General features: G+C 39.6%; 1 protein-coding gene across 1 annotated transcript in view; it reads right to left on the minus strand.

The window, feature by feature from the left end:
• CHDH (choline dehydrogenase) overlaps positions 1-10,842 on the minus strand; it is a 125,979-nt gene extending 115,137 nt beyond the window's left edge. Inside the window, exon 1 of the mRNA XM_080384065.1 lies at positions 10,828-10,842. The gene's annotated coding sequence lies outside the window, so the exon portion shown is untranslated. The remainder of the gene's footprint in view (positions 1-10,827) is intronic.
• Between the last annotated feature and the right edge of the window lie 9,016 nt (positions 10,843-19,858).

Genomic DNA, 19,858 nt, shown 5'->3' on the forward strand with positions numbered 1-19,858 from the left:
CTCTGCCTTGGCCAAATCTTTTACCAGTGTTGCTATCAAAGTACCTGAATATCATCATCTTTTTACAAATATTTTCTAAAGATAGGTTTAATTTACAACCACTGATATTATAAATTGCTTGTGTTTCATGAAGTGGGTGAGGCTAGCTGTGATTTAATCAGATCTTCCTTTCCTAATGCATCAGTTTGCACAGAGATTGGTCCCATCTGTGCATCTTTTCTTTTTGCCTTGAGGAATTTAGCAGGAAACCTAGTACACATTCAAACAGCACTAGAGCTGAATAGTTTAGTGATTTCTATTCTGGTCACGTCATAAATAATCCTCTGAATGCTTGTTCCAATATATAATAAAGACATTTGGGAAAAATACGCACAACTGTGTTGAGCGGAGTTGATTTGGGATCACTAAAGTACTATTAAATCAGCATGTTTGTAGTTCCTTCTTATTCTTAAAATTTTGCCATTAGCTATAACCATGTGGCAGAGGGAGATTTCTAAAGCTGTCTGATGTATAATAATGAACACTAATATTTCTTTGCATTGAATAGACATTTCCTTTTCTAGATCTTATAGATGTAAATTAATTTTATCTCTTACCTCCGTGCCTTACAAGCACATGCAGGAACCATAAACAGAAACACCAAAGCAGAATTAAATGCTTGAACACTTTTAGAAAAGACAAACACCTTGTTCATAAAAAGAGCCAGAACCAAGGAGCATAACAATGAAAGTCTGGGTACCTTTCAAAAGTGAGGGAATCAACAATGAATTTAAAATGGGTTTATTTACAGGAAGGTTTTGTTGTTTTGTTTTTTTTTTTTACATCAGACACATTAGCTGTTGTTCCACGAGTTCAACAAAGTGAGAAAAGTGAGTCAAAGATGGTAAAGTTCATAGCAAAGATTCCATATGCTGTCATAGACCCAGCTAGCTAAAAGTGTCCATATCTGAATACCTCAAGAGAGACTGTAACCTCAATTTTTTTTGTGTTTTTCACATCATGCTCCAGATATAAAACTCATTCCTGTATTTCCAATACTATGTACCCATACAATGGGTCTTCCAATCTACTCACTTGTACTGGACACTGTTTTACAATTTTTTGTCTGAATATCTCAGCTGGTGAGGAACTTGCAAGGGTATGAAATCCCTGAAACACCAAAGGTGTTTTCAATTGCTGAAGGCTGATTAGGCTCTTAGAAAGTAACGTCTTACTTTATATTTAAAAAAGATGAGATACTGTCCATTAACTCAAATATACATTACAATTATTTGTGTCATATATATAATAAGTATTTTAATGCTTAATAAAAAGTACAAGATACAAGTTAATGTGTGAATAAGACTAGACAGCATTGGGCAGACAGCAAGGCAGCTGCTGGAACAAGTAGTCCTGAATTCAAATAGAGACTGCACTGTATACACAAAACCCATTTTTTGAGTCAGAACCTTACAAAAAGTCTCATCTATAGATCTGTTCAATAAATGAACAGTATTTTTGCAAAGTCATTTTTAATATTTAAACTGCATTGGAAGTACTTCAGTGCAGATTTAAGTCTGTTGTAAAGGCCACTGCAAATTTGTTGAAAAAACCCCAAAGGAACTTTAGAGCAAATATATATTGTTCTAAACCCAGACACCCAGAGATATGTTCCATTTCTGGTTAGCTGACTTTTCATTGATGAAAATTCCTTTAGCCTCTTTGACTTTTTTTTTAAATGTGTTTAATTATTTGTTTGCAGAATTGTTTCATTTCTTAATTATGCTACTTTAGCTTTGGTGAAAAGTTCTGAACAGACTGTCACCTATGGATTCAGAAGTCCTTTTTTTTATCCTCCGGGCAGATAATACACAACCAATACTCATGCAAGTTTCCTACAAATCGTTCCTTGAAATGTTGCAGCCTGGAGAGACACTGAGTTGGTATTGGAGTTCAGATTAGGTTTCTACTGAGAATGTAAAGATAGGAATAGTGATTTTGATGTGAAAACCTGTTTGGTAGGACTTGGATTGGGATAAACAGTCACATTAGACAGAGCAATGAACAATAGCCAGGGATAACAACTGCACCGAATCTGTGCTTGCTTAGCTGCATTTGAACTGCAAATGTCAGCCTTTTTCCAAGCAGCCCCACAGCTTCAGTTAAGGCTTTTCTGGATAGAATTGTCTGCTGATGTGGAGCAGAGTCCAAGGATGATGTTTCAGACTGCATGTCCACGTAGCCTCACTAACTCACCTTATTTGCTCAGTTTGCCCCATGGTATTTTTTTTCTGGACATACTTTAAGTATGGCCAAATTAAAAAATTACTAAAGAACTATTTCTTCTGGCATTGTTTTGAGTACATATATGATTTCTTTTTCCTCTGGGTCTTACCAAGGACTAAGCTGCAAACAGTAATATATATTTGTTTGAAGATGGCCGTTACTCCTATGAAAATTTACATAATTTTGAATTTTATTTGGTTGGTTGGGGGAATGAAGGAAGAGCAAGAAAGAAGCAGCAAAGAATCTCAGGCCTGAATAATGCTAAATACCTCTTGGGGATGCCAGTTCAAGTATATAATAGAATCATAGAATGCTTTTGGTTGGGAGAGACCTTTAAAGATCATCTAGTCCAATGCCCCTGCCATGGGCAGGGAGGTCTTTCAGTAAATGAGGTTGATGGATGCAAGTACTTTTTGATGTTTAAGGTCTTGGTTTTAATGATTCTGGCAGTTGCATTTGAGAGACTGAGCCCTGTGTTGTTAAGGGCCATAGCAGGGGCTTTGGTTAGGTGCTTGCTTGTTGACTTCTTCCTCATAGGCATGACTCTTGCTACATCTAAATAAACTGTTGAACTCCTACATTTCTTTTACAGTAAGCCTCAGATCAAAGTAAAACATTTGTGCTGTAAGTGTATTCACTAATACAATATGGAAAGCTTGTTTTAATGCAGTAATACTAAGGATGGAATTATGGACGATTTAGGGTAACGTACCCACGTAACCTTGTACTTAGGCAACTTGTAAAGTTGCTTGATTTTCACATGTTGCACACCAAGGTTTTTTATGCAAGTCAGGAGAGCTGAACACTGCTGAAATATTAGGATAAGTGTACTGGGTGTCTAGACGTGATGTTCAGTCGTGTACCTGGCATACAGGAACAATGACTTCAGCTATTTTAATTAGAACACCTGCAACTGAGAAATACTTTAATTTATTCAGTTTATTTGGACCCAAATTATATCCGTTATGCATTTTTAGCACATTCTATTATCAGCAGCATGTGCTGACATAATCCACATTCTTGTGCTCAGGTTACTCATGTTCATTAAAATAGTGCCTAGGGACCAGCACAAATCAGTGATAATGGTGAAGATAATGTATTTTGGTATTTTATCACACATAACAGTTGTCTGTTTCTGCCCCTAAAGAACCTCAGCCAGCTCTTCTGTTAGAGGTAAAGATTTTTTCTGCCTGTAAAGAAATAGATATCCTCTAATTCTTCAAGGCAGTTAAACTGCACTTCACTAGAACAGTAGAATAAATTACTATTACAAAGAAAATCTTCACCTAAAGAAAACATAATTTTTTTTCTCAAGAATAAAAATTCTTCATTGTTGTAGATCATGGATCCAGTAATTTCTGTACGTTAATGAGTTATTTCTAAAACATTTACAATGGCATGATCACTTAACAAAGAGAAAGTTAGATTAAATTCAAGTTCACTTTACAGGATGAACTGCAGAGATTAAATTTGTAGTAAATAACTCTAGAAAGGTACAAGCTAGTAAAGATCTTTTAACAAATGCTACATGGTTGCTTTAAAAAGAAAACAACCACCACACACATGTGGACCTCATTGAGTGCCTCATTATCTTCCCCAGCTGGGACCAATCATGTATCAGATTCAAGTGCTTTACAAACAACAGCAGTTAGGTTGGTTGTGGAGAAAGAGATGTAGTGGAAGAAAAAGCTGGAGAGTAGACAACGTAGAGTGTAATATTAAGGTGTAGTTGAAGTTCATCCTGTTGAGTTATCTAACTGTAAGAAGACTGTATTCTTGTGATTGGTGAGAGGATGTATGTGGGGTTTGCGTCCTGGGTGAGTACAGGTTCCTATCCCTGCTGGGGTGGTGTACAGTCCACCTTACTTCTGTTCATCCTGGTTTTGGTGGGTCTAACTATGTTTGTGAAGTTAAGTATGTGTAGTTTGCTGCCTTCTGGTAATCTGTAGTATGTGTGTGTAGTTAGCAGGAGTTCTAGAGTGAGACCTGTTTGTTGAAATACTTTTTATTTAAAAAATAAAATGCAGTAAGATGATGTAGAACTAGTTTTGTAACAAAACAATAAGTGGTTGTGACTTTTCTGTTTTGGGGGGAGGGAATGACTGTGTGATGATATGTTGAGAGAGCTCTCTGGCAAACTGTAAGCGTTCTCAGTAAGTTCTCTACTCTGACTCTGAATTATCTAACTTCTCTTGTTTTCTTTTGCTAATACTTAAAGGACCTTGAAAGCTCCTGTTACAGGCTTTTATACCTATCATCCAACTGCATCCACACCCCCCCCTCCCCCTTTTATGTTTTAAACTTCTAAATCTTTTGGGCTTATAGTTTTAAACTCAAAATGGATAGATCCATTAGTCGTTCTTCAAGGGATCTATATCTTGCTTCATTAAATGTCAATAATAAGTGAATAACTTTGCTGTAAAAATAAGACATTTTCACATAATAACTAGCGAAAAGCACAACAGCATGTCCTTTCTTCATATTTGCATTAAAGTCTCCAGTTGCCACTACATGCGAACTCGCTATATCAAACTGTAGCTTTAACTTACTGTTGGGCAAAGTGTGCTTAAACTGAATGTTAAAGATTGGATATAGCTCACTTCCAAACATTTTCACTTGAATGCTATGGGTGTTAAAGCTGTTGCATCGTCTGTCCACAGTCAGGAGGCAAGTTTTTAGTACATCCTACCTCAGCCATCAGTATAAGCATAGCTGGATAGCCAGCTTATGGTTTCATGTTTGGACATACTACCAAGAATGAAAAGCTACTTGAATTATTAGCGTAATTCTTTGAAATAATACTTTTCTGAAGTGGCTACTGCTGTATCAAGTTTCCTGGTAAAGCAACTTTTTTAAAGCTTTATTTGTCTTTCTCATATGTGCCCTGATGTTTTTTGTGTTCTCCGATATGTTTTGGAACACCATAGTTATGTGTTGCACCTGTCGCTTCCCCACAGTGTTGTAAAAAAAAAAATAATCGTGTTTCCTATTTATACCATTTTTATTCATAACAGAAATGTCCGAGGTCCATTTGTCTCCTAAAACTTGTCTGAGTTATCATGTAGCCCTCAGTAGTTTCTGCTTGTAATGGTGCATGTGGTAGTATCACCTGCTGCTCATACTGCTCTGAATTTTAAGTCTGCTTAACATTGCCTAGTAATTAAGGAATTGAGCACTAATGTTTCAAGATGTGCTGCTTCTAGCCCATAAGTACAGTAGTATGAAAAGCAAATATGCTTTCTGTGGAGGTGAAGTGCAACTGCGTTTAAAAAAAACAAACAACAAACAACCAAAAAACCCAAAACAAAACCCACCACCCAAACCCCCAGCTGTAATCTTATGGTAGGGGAAAGTTGTGCTGTAGTGCGAGTAGGTTAGAATAATTCTGGTTATAGTTTATAAATATATAGTTGATAAATTATATAATAAAAATAGGTTAATAATCTTTGTCCACTAGTATTTCTGTTCTGGTGCAGAAATTCTTTGTAAGTTGAGCCGACTGGATGTTATTGTGTGTTCTGAGAAATCAAAGTGCTGCTTGTAATGCTTTGCATTTATGCAGAAGAGAAGTGTAAAACTGGTGACAAGATCAGGCGTGGAAGAACATTCTGAGATTTCCTAAGTCCATAGAAATGGAGGCTTGTCGCTTCAGTCACAAGTCTGATGTTACCCCATAGACTTCTTTTCCTCCCCCCCGCCAGTGGTCCCCTGCCCTGATGTTTTTTTGGGCTGTGGCCAGCTGTCATATTCAACTGCTTCTGTGCTTGTCCCGCAGACAGTGATGTGAAAAGCACTGATTCTAAACTATCAGCCTGAGGGTAGGACTGTGCTGCATGAATGACATACAGTGCTGAGTGTCCTAATCCGCTGTTACTCAAATTTTAATAGGGAGCGATGTAGGCATATCAGTGAGAGCTAGGTCTTGGCTAACCAGTTTTGCACTCCCAAGTTGATGCTGAGATGTTGCTTGCGCTGGTATAAAAGCCCATCCAGACAGGCACAGCAATCCTGGGAGTTTCTACGTTGCACTTGGTGCCTTATTATTCTTGAACTGTGGATGTTTCCCATCAGAATTCCTCAAAGATTATTAGAAGAGCATTAAGGCCGATGATACAACCCATCTCATTTTTCGCATCTTTCATTAACCATACTAGATTTCCCATCAACATTACATATCTCTGTCTACCAGCACTGTGTGGGAGCTGGACCAAATTGCTTAGCTTCCCTTTACACCTCATGTCATAAAGCACTAGAGTTCTGTATAGACTAGTGATGCTGGGATTTGTGGGCTGCTTCTCAAGGGTGATTGAAAGGTAACTGAGGAAAAAAGTATCTCCTGTCAGTAGACTTATATTTGCCATATGGGGAATGTAGTTGAAAACAGCTGAAAATGACTGATCTAAACAATAATACACCTGCATGAACTTCCTTGTTGTATTTTCTTTGTAAGTCCTCAAAAGCTGTTTGGCTTGGATCAGAATTCCCTAGGGGATGTCTTGTCCTTCCTCTCCTGCTGGTAACTTTCTTGCTGAATCATGTAAGTGCTTATTGTCTGACTTAGCAGTCAGTGTCCTTCTGGTTTCTAAAATGACCTGCGAGATCTTTTTGCTCTTCCTTTCCAAAGCTTTCATATGGTATGTTTGCTCTGAAGGTCTAAGTCCCCACCCAGGTGGTTATGTAGATACTCTCTTGAAGTTCTGATACGAGAAGCTTGTCTTGCAACTCGTTGTAATTTCTTTTGCACAGTGGCATCTTGTTGGAGTGCATAACTGTTAAGATTTAAGAACTGAAGTTAGCCTTCTGTTGTTTACAGGGATCTCTCTCGTGTCAGTACGAGGATAAGAAACATTACAGGAGTGAGAAACACCTAAGTTTACAGTCTGACATAGGTATATCTGAATTCCAAGTGTTAGAAATTGTCAATGATATAATGTTAATTTCAACTTCATCACAAACTGTCCAATTTAGTTGGTGAGATAAACTGCTTTCTTCTTCCCCCTGCCCCCCTGGTCCCCTTATATCTCATCCTAGAATGACCTATTCTACTCTAGGTCCTACTGAGGTGGCAATTCAGCCTGGATTGCTGCATTATTGTTATGTTCAGTTATTATCCTCTAACTCCTTGTACTGCTGAATCATCCTGTCTCATCTACTAGTGTCTTTGCTTGTGATCAGGTGGTCTGGTGACCTTGATACCTACAAGAATTTTACTTTAGGTTGCTGTAGGAAATACGAAGTTAAAAGATAAAGCTTCTTCAGAACAGAGCTCTGATTCAATGAGCAATACAGACTGGACAAAAAGAAAGATTTGAAAACAAAGGTCTAATAATACCTTGCTTATGCCTGGCATTTCACTCCAGTCCTTAGATAAATGTGGCTTACCTTTGGCATCCCTTGCCCAGTTCTCTTGGGGACCAAATTACAGGCTGCTTGCTGCAGACTGATTCTGTTAGATTGCTGCAGCTGACAGCTGCAGAACTCTGGACTGGCCATCAAGCCAACAGCAGTGAGTTTGCAGACATGCTCATGCTCTGTATGTCTTATGCAATCTTAAAATAAAAATCCTTGGGCAGATGATACTGGTGGTGACTGAGTTTACATATATCTGCTTTTAGTACATCAGGTAACCTGCATATGTACGCATTTTCTTCATCTATTAAACAAACAAACAAAAAAGCGATGCTGGTTTTGTCTTGTTTTCCCTAGCTCTTGTGTTGTCACCTCTGTTTTCTGTCAAATCAAAAAATGACTTGGGGGGTGGTGAGGGGGAGGCAAACGGGAAAAGCGTGATTTCTTAAATTATGAAAATGGCTTTAAGAGTACGTGCCAACTTATGTCATTGTCTTAACATCAACAAAGGAAATGCTATGTACTGGCATTTCTGTCGTGACAGTGATGTATGGTATGGAGAAGACTGTACCCTACACTAAATTGTAAGAATAGAAATAAAAGTATGAATATTTTTAATTCACTAATGAAACTGTCTAGTTTGACAATTAGGAAGTTATTGACGAAAAATTATCTTGAAAACTTCTCGAGTACATGAACCTGCACTTAGTAGCCATGAAGTAAAGTGCTTATAAACCCCTGTGCTAGTAAAAAAAAAATAATTGCGTAATAGAACTTGTTCTTTTTCATAAATGTCATAATTTCATATCACTAGCAATTTGGGGAAAAAAAGCTTAAGGAAACAGTAAGGTGAAACTAGCAGTGGGACTCTAGTATGTATTTAACATAAAATCATAGAATAGTTTGGGTTGGAAGGGACATTTAAAGATCAAGGAGTCCATTTATTTAGAACAGTTGCTTCCAGTTCCGGCTAAAACTGAGAAGGAAGCTGCTACATGAAGGATTCATAGCAACAAAAATGAGCAAGCTATTTGATGTATAGAACTTGTGGATTTGCTTTGATAACTTGGAATGTTTCAGTTAGCCTACAGGCTTTAGAGGGAATCTTCCTCCATGAAACATAGCAGCGGTAACAAATCCATATCCTGCTACCTGGAACGCTACGGTGCCGCTACTCTCTGTATGAAGAGCAGCAGTAACAGCAGCAGGTCATTTCTCACAACTGTGTTGTCATTTACTAGCTTCAGTCCCCACTTCATTAAGCAGCTGATACAATAGCAATTGAGAGGCTGTCTCCGGGGTGATAACATGCTGTATGCCCATGGGGAAGGTCCTTGAAGGGTCAGGGGCAAGTTTTTGGAATAGGAGAATAGGTGCTGCTTTACAGAGTGAGGAAAAGCTGATTTCCACATGACAGAAATCAACACTCCCAACAAAACTGTAGTTAAGGTGCTTCTGTATCTATTTACCTCTCCTTTTAACATGCATGTTTCAAATCCAATTGCTTTCCTTTTTGTGAAACATCACTGTGTTTTCCTTTCTAATTTACCTTAATTGTTTTTCTTCTATGCAAATGGGAGGGACAAAATGTTTGAAGATAGTTTAAGTGAATATGTATAGATGAAATGTCATTTCTTAGACATGAAAGGTCCCTTGGAAAATAGGTTTGGCTTAAAGAAATCTGTCAATGTTGCTGTGATACGAATTAATTATATTTAAGTAGTGAAAGTGAAGGTTTATTTGTCTACATTTCTACCCTTCTTCATCACTGTACTATTTTCACCTAAAATGAGAAATGGATGTGTGTCTCTTGATTTGATACCTTTGTAGATATTAGATAAGAAGAATACCTGTTCAAATGTGTAGTTTGATTTTTGGTGAATGTGGTCGTATGTTCCTCCGTGCCTGGTTCTTTATGCTTTTAAATGACTCAGTAGTGTGTTATATCCTTGTTTAGCATAGCTTGTTGTAAAATGTCTATTAATTTCTATCTAGAGTTTGTATTTTGACTCTTTATTCTAACTTTGAAAGCTGTATTTGTTTTGAATCATTCCAACTCTTTGGTGCACTGACTCCTGGCCTACTTGCAGCTTTTCCTTGTTGGTTAGATGAGCTGTACTGATGAATGGTATCAATCTTCATTTAAAAATAAGTAATTTCCTGTCTATTACCTGGCTTTGAGTTTTTCTGGATTCTCTATGTAATTTGTTGACATGCTTCTATTATATTGGAATCACAGACGGGTCAGGGCTGGCAGGGACCTCTGGAGACCATCCAGCCCCAGGCCCTGCTAAAGCAGCTCCCCCAGGAGCCGGCCGCTCAGGGTCACGGCCAGGCGGGGTTTCAATATCCTCAGAGAAGGAGACCCCGCAGCCTCCCTGGGCAGCCTGTGCCGGTGCTCGGTCACCCTCGGAGTGAAGAAGTTCTTCCTCGTGTCAGATGGAACTGCCTGTGTCTCAGCTTGTGCCCGCTGCCCCTTGCCCTGTCGCTGGGCACCCCTGAAAGGATCCCGGCCCCGTCCTCCTGACACTCACCCTTGAGGCACTTGGAGGCACCGGTGAGATCCCCCCCAGCCTTCTCTCCTCCAGGCTGAGCAGCCCCAGCCCTCTCAGCCTTTCCTCACAAGGGAGGTGCCCCTGTCCTCTCACCACCTCCATAGCCTCCACTGGTCCCTCTCCAGTAGCTCCCCATCTCTCCTGAACTGGGGAGCCCAGCACTGGACACAGCACTCCAGATGTACCTCCACCAGGGCAGAGCAGAGGGGGAGGATCACCCCGCTGGCCACTCTTCTCCTTATACACCCATTATACAACAGGATCCCGTTGGCCTTCTTGCCCCCAAGACCATGCTGCTGGCCCATGGGCAACTTGCTGTTCCCCCTCTCAGGTGTGGGACCTGACACCCGGCTTTGATAAGCTTCATTGGGTCCCTCTCTGCCAGCTCTCCAGCCTGCCCAGGTCTCTCTGAATGACAGCGCAGCCTCTGGGCTATCGGCCACTCCTCCCAGTTTTGCATCATCAGTGAACTTCAGTTCTGTACTCCATTCCAACTGAGTACAATAGTACATAAAGTATATACCAATTGAGTTAGATAAAGGAGGAACAGTCTTCTCGGTGATCAATAAAGCACGAAAGTGATGTTTATCTGTAGGAGCACCACATGCCTGTTTAGTACTCATCAACATTCAGGATCTTTCATGCTTTTTTGAAACACCATCTTTTTTTTTTTCTTTTTTTTTTTTTTTTTTTTTTAAGATGTTCTGCTATTCAGGAAGGAAATTTTGAATAATTTAGCCAGAAATCGACTGTGACATAGTACATACCTAATATAGCACGTAAAAGCCCATCTAGAGCACAACCAGCTATTCCAAGAATTAGATTTAATAATATGCTTCAGACCTACGGGTTTTCTTCGATGATTGTAATGGAGAATTTATCAAGTCCCTCTTTTCCAAGGATAATCTTCAGTGCTTGTGAGTCTAGGAACTTGTAAACCAGAGGTATGACTGACTTATCACTGATGTAGTAGTAAGATATTTTTGTTCTACTTCAGGTTTGAGTAGTTGTGTGTGTGTGTGCTGGAAGTATGGTGAGGTGTCTTGTTGCAGGAACTTTTTGTTTGTTTGAAAAGACAATGGAAAATATCAATAATGAGTCATAAGTTGACAGGCTGAACCTTTATATTTAAAAATAACACAGCAAGTCCTGTAGTAGCGGAGCCATTAGCTAGCCTTTTCATGAAACCTCACACATTGTCGAGGAGAATGCTTTCCCAGGTGCAGAAATGACTTGCTAGTTTTATTCCATTGCTTCCAATTTTCTACTACCTATTAAAAAAAAAAAAAAAGATTGAAGTATGTTTTATAAGTGAAGGTCTATGAACCAACACTAGCCAGAGCTGAAAAATAAGATTTATTTTTTTTTTGTGAAGTGAAAGAGGGAAAAAGTGTTATAGGCTGTAATTTTCTTTGAAAAGAAAGTAGGTTAAAAAGGTTACAATATGCTCTTTTATTGTCACTCACAAAAGCTAAGATGTTACTGGGAGTTATGTGGAAAATTGTGTTTTAGTTTGGCAAACAGCATTATGCATTTGTCTAGATATTGTAGGTGGGTTTATGCCTGTATCATAATTAACCTCTTAGAGACATTACACATAGCTAGCTTCCTTTTTATTTTCATGCTTGCTTCCCGCCCCACCCCCCCCACCCCACCCCCAAGAAAGTCCTCTGCAATGGTTGTAGCTGCATAGCTTTAATAGATTTGGGGGGTGCACACACATCCACCCATCTTCTTGGTGGGTAGGCATCTTTGCTTGACAGTACTCATGAGAAATCTAAATAAAATTAAAACTGGGGTTTAATTCCTTAGCAAGGAGGCATAAAAAAAATTAAGACAAAGAAGGTTGGGGAAAAAGAAAATTAAGGTATGTTTTTGAAAATATTCTGGGGATTTCTTCAGACTTACATGTGAAGATCAGACATAATAAACAGTAGCTGTTGTAAAGCTGTATGCTCTTGGACCTGCAAGTATCAGCAGGGGTATGTTTTCCATGTAGTGGAGCAACCTGTGTACTTGAAACCACTTTTAAAGTAAGGAAGGGAGCAATGGCCAGTAACTGTAATACGTTATTTCAAAGGTCCAAAAGCTGCTGGTATTAGTAACTTTCAAAAATTGTGATGTATAAAACATCAAATTGATCAACATTAAGTCTAGTTGATATTTCTATTTGGAGTTTGCATACTGTATGGTTTGATAGCTAACAGGGCTGTGCCTCTTCACAGAAAATGATTTATTTTTTTTTAGAATTATTTTATTTTTGAGTTCCACATAAGTTATGTGACCAGTTAAAGTATGGAAACTATAATCTTATACCAAGTTGAGTTTGGTATAAGTTGAATTATGCAAGACCTGTGTCAATTAAAGAAGATAGTCAGAACATCTAAACTTTAAATGGCCAGTATAAAACAAACAAAAAACCCCAAACAACAAATGTAATTGTATTTTATGTTACCTCCTTGGGAATGCTGACAGTGAAAACGGTTTGCAGATGCTGCTGAACAAACACTGAGCAATGCAGCTAGACATGAGGAGGTTTTAGTTCCTAAGTACCGTGTGTGAAGTGGACTATTCATTTGACACAAATGCAGTAGTAGATGCTGAAAATGCCTATATTATGGCATTATTACAACGAACCCATGTTTTTGTTCTAGTTGTGTGCAAGTGTGTTGCATTTTAAAAATTGATAATAATCATAACTTCTGTCGTGGTGAGGTATTACAATACACAATACTCAAGTTCTTGTGGTACCCACAAGTTCTTAGTTTCATTAATATCAATGTATTAATACTGCTTGAACTTTCACAGCAGAGCAATAAAACCATTACTTGCATTCTGAAGGATGATTCTAGTTTGCATGTATTCTGTTCTTTGGTTTGATGTGTTACTTGTTGGTACATTGAACTTGTGTTCCTCAAAACCACAAAGAAAAGAAATGATGGAACATTCTTTCGGCCAACCCTAACTTTTTTTTTTTGTTTGCTTTGGTTTTAATGCAGTTAAGCAGTATAATTTGTGTTTAGGTGACTGGGGATAAGAAAATCCTTGATCAACACCAAGTATTTTCGTGTGTTATATTTCAATAGTGTTAGGGAGGTCTTCTGTTTGGTGGCTTTTTTTGTTTAACTGGCTGATATAATATACCCTTTTCTACACTAACAGCTTCTGGAGCTATCGGTTGCTCACGTTTCCCTTCTTGAAGCTTGCCTATTTTTTTGTCTTTGTCTTGCTGTGACTCGCAAATAACGACAGAACAAAAGTTATCTGTCTAAGTTCAATTTTATATATACTGTCATGTTCTATATGTAAATGTTACATATAGATTTTCTGTTGTTATTAGAATGCTTGTTCTATAAGTAGTATTTGTTCTTCGGAATAGGTGCTGTTCAAAATTTTGCTACTTCATTTGCGGTATCCGGTGGATCTTTAAGGGGAACTGAATGGCATCTTGAAATACGTTACTGATTTCTATCTTAAATGAGTAGGCGATGCTAAAACAAGAGCTGAGACCTTCTGATCTCCCTTACGCAGCTGAATTAACAGTTTAAATGAAATAGATTTACCATTAGCATCAGTCTTTGTGAGCTGGAGGTGCTGGGTCATGGTAGCCTGTATCTGCCCTGAAGAAAGATAGGAAAAACATTGATATTGAAGAACTGCTTTTAAATTCCTGCTTCTTGATGGAGGCAATCTAAAAAGAAATCTAAAATAACAAGCTATGGGGCCAAGATTGCTGAAGTGATATATTTTTTCCGTTACTTATACAGAAAATGAAGCCAAGGGAATTGGACGCTTGCCTTGTTTTTCTCTTCAAATAGCAGTTTCTAGTTCCTCTTATCTCTGCCTTTGTCTTGTACTCTCTGGAGAGTCTTCCCAGATGAAATGGGTCTGAGTTTTGAATAGGGCTTGATTTTTCTCCTTTCCAAAATGAGTACAGTTCGGAAATGAATACATATGGTAATTTTTATCAGGGCTCTCTTTAATTTGAACTCAAAGGTAACTGCTCTGTAATACTGCACTACTTAAGTTTGCAGTGTAGTTACTAATTTGAAGAGACTTTCTGAAGATGTGAAAACGGGAGGAAATCAAGTGTAGGTTTGTGTTTTGAGGGAGTAGCACTAGCTGCATTTCTTGCACTCAGGTGTTCTTGATTCAGATGTTTCTTCACTGGGTTGTTCCCCACAGCCGATATCAGGATAAATCTTGGCCAACTCTCCTTGATCTAGAAAGGGGTACTGAGCCACCATCTGAAGGGAGAAACAGAGACTGTCCGGTGATGCGGTGGTTCTGTAACAGCTGGAAGCATGAGCTGCTGGAGATATTATTTAGGGGTGAAGGGCTGTGGCCTGTCCGTGCCTTTCTCTGCTCAATTCTTTTGATTTTCTCCCATTGTGGGCATGTCACCTGGCATGTGTACACTGGTTCTCAGTTTAGTGTCCTCCTGTAGCTTATTGTTTTAATAGTCCTTTTTGAAATTAAGAAATTTTCAAAATATGGTCAGACTACAAATGGACATCAGTGATTTTTGTTTATATATCTTAATGTTTGCTGTAATGACTGTGTTGAAATATGTTAAAAAATCTTCAGTGACAAGCACATGTTAATAATAAAGCAATACACTACGCTTTTGGTAATAGTGCAGATTGTCAGTGATTACTGAATTTTCTGGCTTCTGCTGCTTTGGGTGATTCCTTCTTTCTCTGTGTTATTGAGGGTCAGGAGAAAATTATGGTGATTTTTTTCTTTTGTGTTGCTGAACAAAGTGCCATGTTTCTTGACTTCTGAAATTAAACCATTTTTAATTTTTTTTTTTGCATCTCTTTTTATTCACCTTTTACATGGTAGTTTGAATTCCCATTAGACAAAAGAACCTTAGTAACAGGCTTTCAACTTTGCAGTGCTTGCAAGGCAATCATTAATGGAGGTATTTTGATGTGCTTCTTTCCATGACAGCCTTAAGCTGTAGCCACAAATGGCTTTTCAGATTTTTACTTGAACTCTTGTCTCTAGTTCTCATGTTTTTGATGAATGGATGCTGCCTTTAGAGTTTCTAAATATATGTTGGACATATGAAAACATATTCAAGGTGTCTTCTTAAGTGGAAAGAAAAAGTAAAGCCCATAAATAAACCATCAGAGCATTGCTTTCAGAGATGTGTCACCTGTTGTGGAATTAACATTATGAAACTTCAGAATGTCAGACTGTTTTTGGAAAGATTCTTCCTAATGAAGAGGGGGAAAAAACAAGAAAGAAAGAAAAAAATCACTTCAAAGAGTTCCTTGCCTGATTGAGTTGGGGTGAAAAAATGACTTGATGCTTTGATCCTTCCATCAAATGAAACAACATAAAAAAGGGCGGGGGGGGGGGGGGGGGGGGATAAGTGTGACTTTGCAGACTAATGTTGTACTGTAAGTACCGCTGAAGGTGTTTATTGGCTCCAGCAGATGTATCATAATACACAAGAATTTTCAGTCACAGTAGGGCTACCCATTTTTTTTTTTTTTTTGTACTATGGTGGTAGAATGTTAATAAATCGGTAGTAGTTACCTAACCAACACTTACTAGGCAAGTGGTGATGGATTCAGTATTGCTTTGCAAAAAATGAAGACTGCCAGCTATGCAACACTTATTCCCCAGTATAAACAAACATTATGTTAAGTGAATATAAACATATTTGCCTAAATATGCTGCAAATTTCTTATGTGTAGCTTTTACTGGGGAGGGAAAAGAATCCACCCAGCAGAGCTAACTACAGCCTGTGAATTTTGTCAAAGAAAAATGCTGTCATTTCCATATCTGTCTCTACGTTTTAACTTTGCTTTATTGTGAACAAAATGGGGTGATGGAGTTTTAGATCCTCTGTCACTCATGGTGTGCATAAAAACAACTGAGGACTTTGAGGGAGGATGGGGTGAGGCAAGAACAGCGATGTATATTGGTTGACAGAGGAACCTGCTTGTGAGGAGCGGCATTAGAAGCCTGCTGCTTTTAGGGGAGAGGAGTCGGTGCAGAATGCGCGAATGCACTGAGCGGCTGGGAAAGAAGGATGGGCAATGATCAGGGAAACTGCTTCCAATTGCTCTGCTCTTGCTGTCGTCAGGAGATGGGACTTTACACCATCACGCTAAAGATGGGCAGGATTGCATCAAGAAATATTTGGCTTTGTCATCAGTTTTGCCTGAAAACAATGATGTCCAGGATCCTGTACTTTTTTTGACCCAGGAAGAGTTATTTCTGTTCTCTGGTGTTGTGACTGTGAGTTACTTTTGAAACCAAGCTTTGCAGCTGACCTTCCAAATTTGAAGTGCTATCTTCTGTAGCAGAATACAACACTCCATTTTCTGAGTAATACTAGAGCATTCAAGGTCTGCTTTTTCTATTTTGAGACTACATTTTTCTAACCTTCTTTTAGTCTTCTGTGAAAAGGATAGAAAAGGAAGAGGAGGAATATGGTAGCAAATGCTTTTAAAGATACAAGTAGAGATGAAAAATTATTTTTAATGCTTAGTCAACTGAAAATTACTCTTTTCTCATCTTTCTTATAAGTCTGTAATAAATGAGTCTATGCAGGTTGGTGTAACATATAAGCAGCTGCTGCCTGGCATTTGGATTTGACTTATTCGCTTTAGTGGAAATGCTGACCTAGAAACTGTCATCTCTGACTGGAGCAGTGGTTCTTCTGCTCCACTACCTGCATCTGACAGTGATCAGTCACAGCTGTTTAGGAAAACAGTAGGATTGGGAAAAGTCTATAGAGGGAATATATAGAATAACTCTCATGTTTGTGGATGGTACAAAACTGGGAGGAGTGGCCGATAGCCCACAGGCTGTGCTGCTGTTCAGAGAGACCTGGGCAGGCTGGAGAGCTGGCAGAGAGGGACCCAATGAAGCTCATCAAAGCCAGGTGTCAGGTCCCACACCTGGGGGGAACAGCCCCACACAGCAGCACGGGCTGGGGCTGAGCTGCTGGGGGGCAGCTCTGCAGAGAAGGACCTGGGAGCTCTGGTGGGCAGCAGGTTGCCCATGGGTCAGCAGCGTGGCCTTGGGGGCAAGAAGGCCAGTGGGACCCTGGGGTGCATTGGGAGGAGCACGGCCGGCAGGTCGAGGGGGGTTATTGTCCCCCTCTGCTCTGCCCTGGTGAGGCTGTGTTTGGAGTGCTGTGCCCAGTGCTGGGCTCCCCAGTTCAGGAGAGATGGGGAGCTACTGGAGAGGGGCCAGCGGAGGCTATGGTGATGATGAGGAGGGCTATGGAGGCCATGGAGCATCTCCCTTGTGAGGAAAGGCTGAGAGGGCTGGGGCTGCTCAGCCTGGAGGAGAGAAGGCTGGGGGGGATCTCACCGGTGCCTCCAAGTGCCTCAAGGGTGAGTGTCAGGAGGACGGGGCCGGGATCCTTTCAGGGGTGCCCAGCGACAGGGCAAGGGGCAGCGGGCACAAGCTGAGACACAGGCAGTTCCATCTGACACGAGGAAGAACTTCTTCACTCCGAGGGTGACCGAGCACCGGCACAGGCTGCCCAGGGAGGCTGCGGGGTCTCCTTCTCTGAGGATATTGAAACCCCGCCTGGCCGTGACCCTGAGCGGCCGGCTCCTGGGGGAGCTGCTTTAGCAGGGCCTGGGGCTGGATGGTCTCTAGAGGTTCCTGCCAGCCCTGACCAGTCTGCGATTTCTAGTATATATGATGGTGTGTTAGGAAAGAAAAGATGACCCTAGGAGTCATCTTTCAGTAGCAAAGATGTATTCTCTTGCCAAACAACAAAGCAATGATGAAAAAAGTGGAATAATCAAATTTATAAAATACATGATTCTTGGGTTATGATATTTTTTTTAAAACAATTTTTAACTAAAACTAATTCTGTAATCAGTAAAACTTTCATTTGAAATCGGAGTATAAAATCCAGAACCAAATCTTCAGCACTTTCTCAGAGGTAAGTCCCCTTAAAATACAATTTTGACTCGCTGTAAGGGAAGCTGGTAATTCTGTCATTATGTGCTCTGGAAACACCTCACGCACTAACTCAGAGTTACTGGTCTAAAAGACATAAAACTGAATAAACATTTTTCTGAATTATATGGGTACAGATTACACAGGATGCGCATGGCTGTTTAGTGTTGGCTAGTACAGTTTGTGTTTAGTGCTATTCAGATGTGTTTTGAACATACACTGCTATTAATGAGAGTGGTTGGTATTGTCTTGGAAATGGATATTGACTTTACAGCCTGTTATTGTTTTTATGTAACACTTAAGATGAATTGAATAAGAATTATTACTCTGGGTGGGAAATGCTGGCTGCTGGTTTTGGGTGGAAAGCAATTGTAGTCAATTCTCACCAAGTAAGGCATCTGAAGTGCTAGATGTCTTTGAAAAATCTAGCAGATGTCTAAGTCTATTTTTAGGTGCTTGAACAACATTTCAGTCTGATCTGAAAAAGCTAACACCCCCCCCCCCACCCCCCCCCATAGATACCACTGGTATTTTCATGGTAAATTACCGTAGGTACACAGATTATCTGTTTTGTTAACTTGCTTTCCATAAATGCTGTGAACATCTTGCAAAGCTTGCAGGATGTTCTACTTTCAAATGATGTAATATAGCCAGAAACTTACTGTTCACCAAAATAGTAACCAAGGTCCCTCTTCGTGATATTATCTAGGTACAAACACTCATAAAACTGATTTATGGCTTTGCTTTTATTTTTACCTTTGGTGCTGCCATCAACAGCTCTTGCTCCTTCTGCACACTACCTGGGTAGGCTATGTGTACCACCTTTGAGTGAGGAGTAGATCTTTGTTGTGGTCAGGATAGGAGCACATACCTTAAAGCCTCAGGCTATTTTGTTTCCTTGTCCTGTCTTTCCAGAAGCTTTCTTTCTGTGAGGTATTTGCGTTCCTGTTTCTTCAAGAAAAAGAATTAGACAGACCTTTCTGAATATACCGTATTTTTTAAATTTAAACACACTTGAATCTAGGTTTCTGTAATTTGCTGGAAATGCGAGATAGACTGTCCAGTACCAGACAGGACACGATCAGGTGTACTTACTCAGTGAGTGTGTCCACTCTATGTATTTTGGTTTGCAGAGATTGCGATAGAAATTCTGGAATGAGGGTAGTAGTGTCAAGCACCTATGATGTAATGAAATATAAAGTAGTGAGTATTTAAAACTGTAGTTGATGAAGATGTACCTCCTAAGTCTTTCCACGTTATTCCTCTTTCCTCTGTTCAAAGGTTTCTGAAAATTATTTCTGTACTTTTATTCCTGTAGAGGGTATCAGTTATGTTTGGGGATTTTGAGTCAGGTGGCTGCTGTGAGATATTGTTGTTCTGGTGCTGGGGTGTTGTGTTGTTGTGGTTTTTTTTCCACCCTTAATACACACAGAGAGTGGTAAGGAAGAGCCAAGGGAACACTTAAATCCTAATTTGAGATGGTGGTTTGGCAGATAACTTTTCTTTGCTTCCTCTGGTTGAAACCTATTTTGGGGATGTGAAAGAAGGCTCATCAGTGAAATGGAAAATTTCTGAGCCTTGGCATGTAGTGACTCTGACCTTTATGATGAAGTTGATTGATGTTCTGGATGACACCATCCAGAACTCCCTGCCAAGCAACCTTGGCCATTGTTCCTCAGAAAAAAAGGATTTAAAAAAAGCACAGGGGTGGGGTTGAAGCAGCAAGCTTGCTAACCTAAGAGAAAATC

The sequence above is a fragment of the Falco punctatus genome (assembly GCF_963210335.1).
Source record: "Falco punctatus genome assembly, chromosome: 4".
In the NCBI taxonomy this organism is placed as follows: domain Eukaryota; kingdom Metazoa; phylum Chordata; class Aves; order Falconiformes; family Falconidae; genus Falco; species Falco punctatus.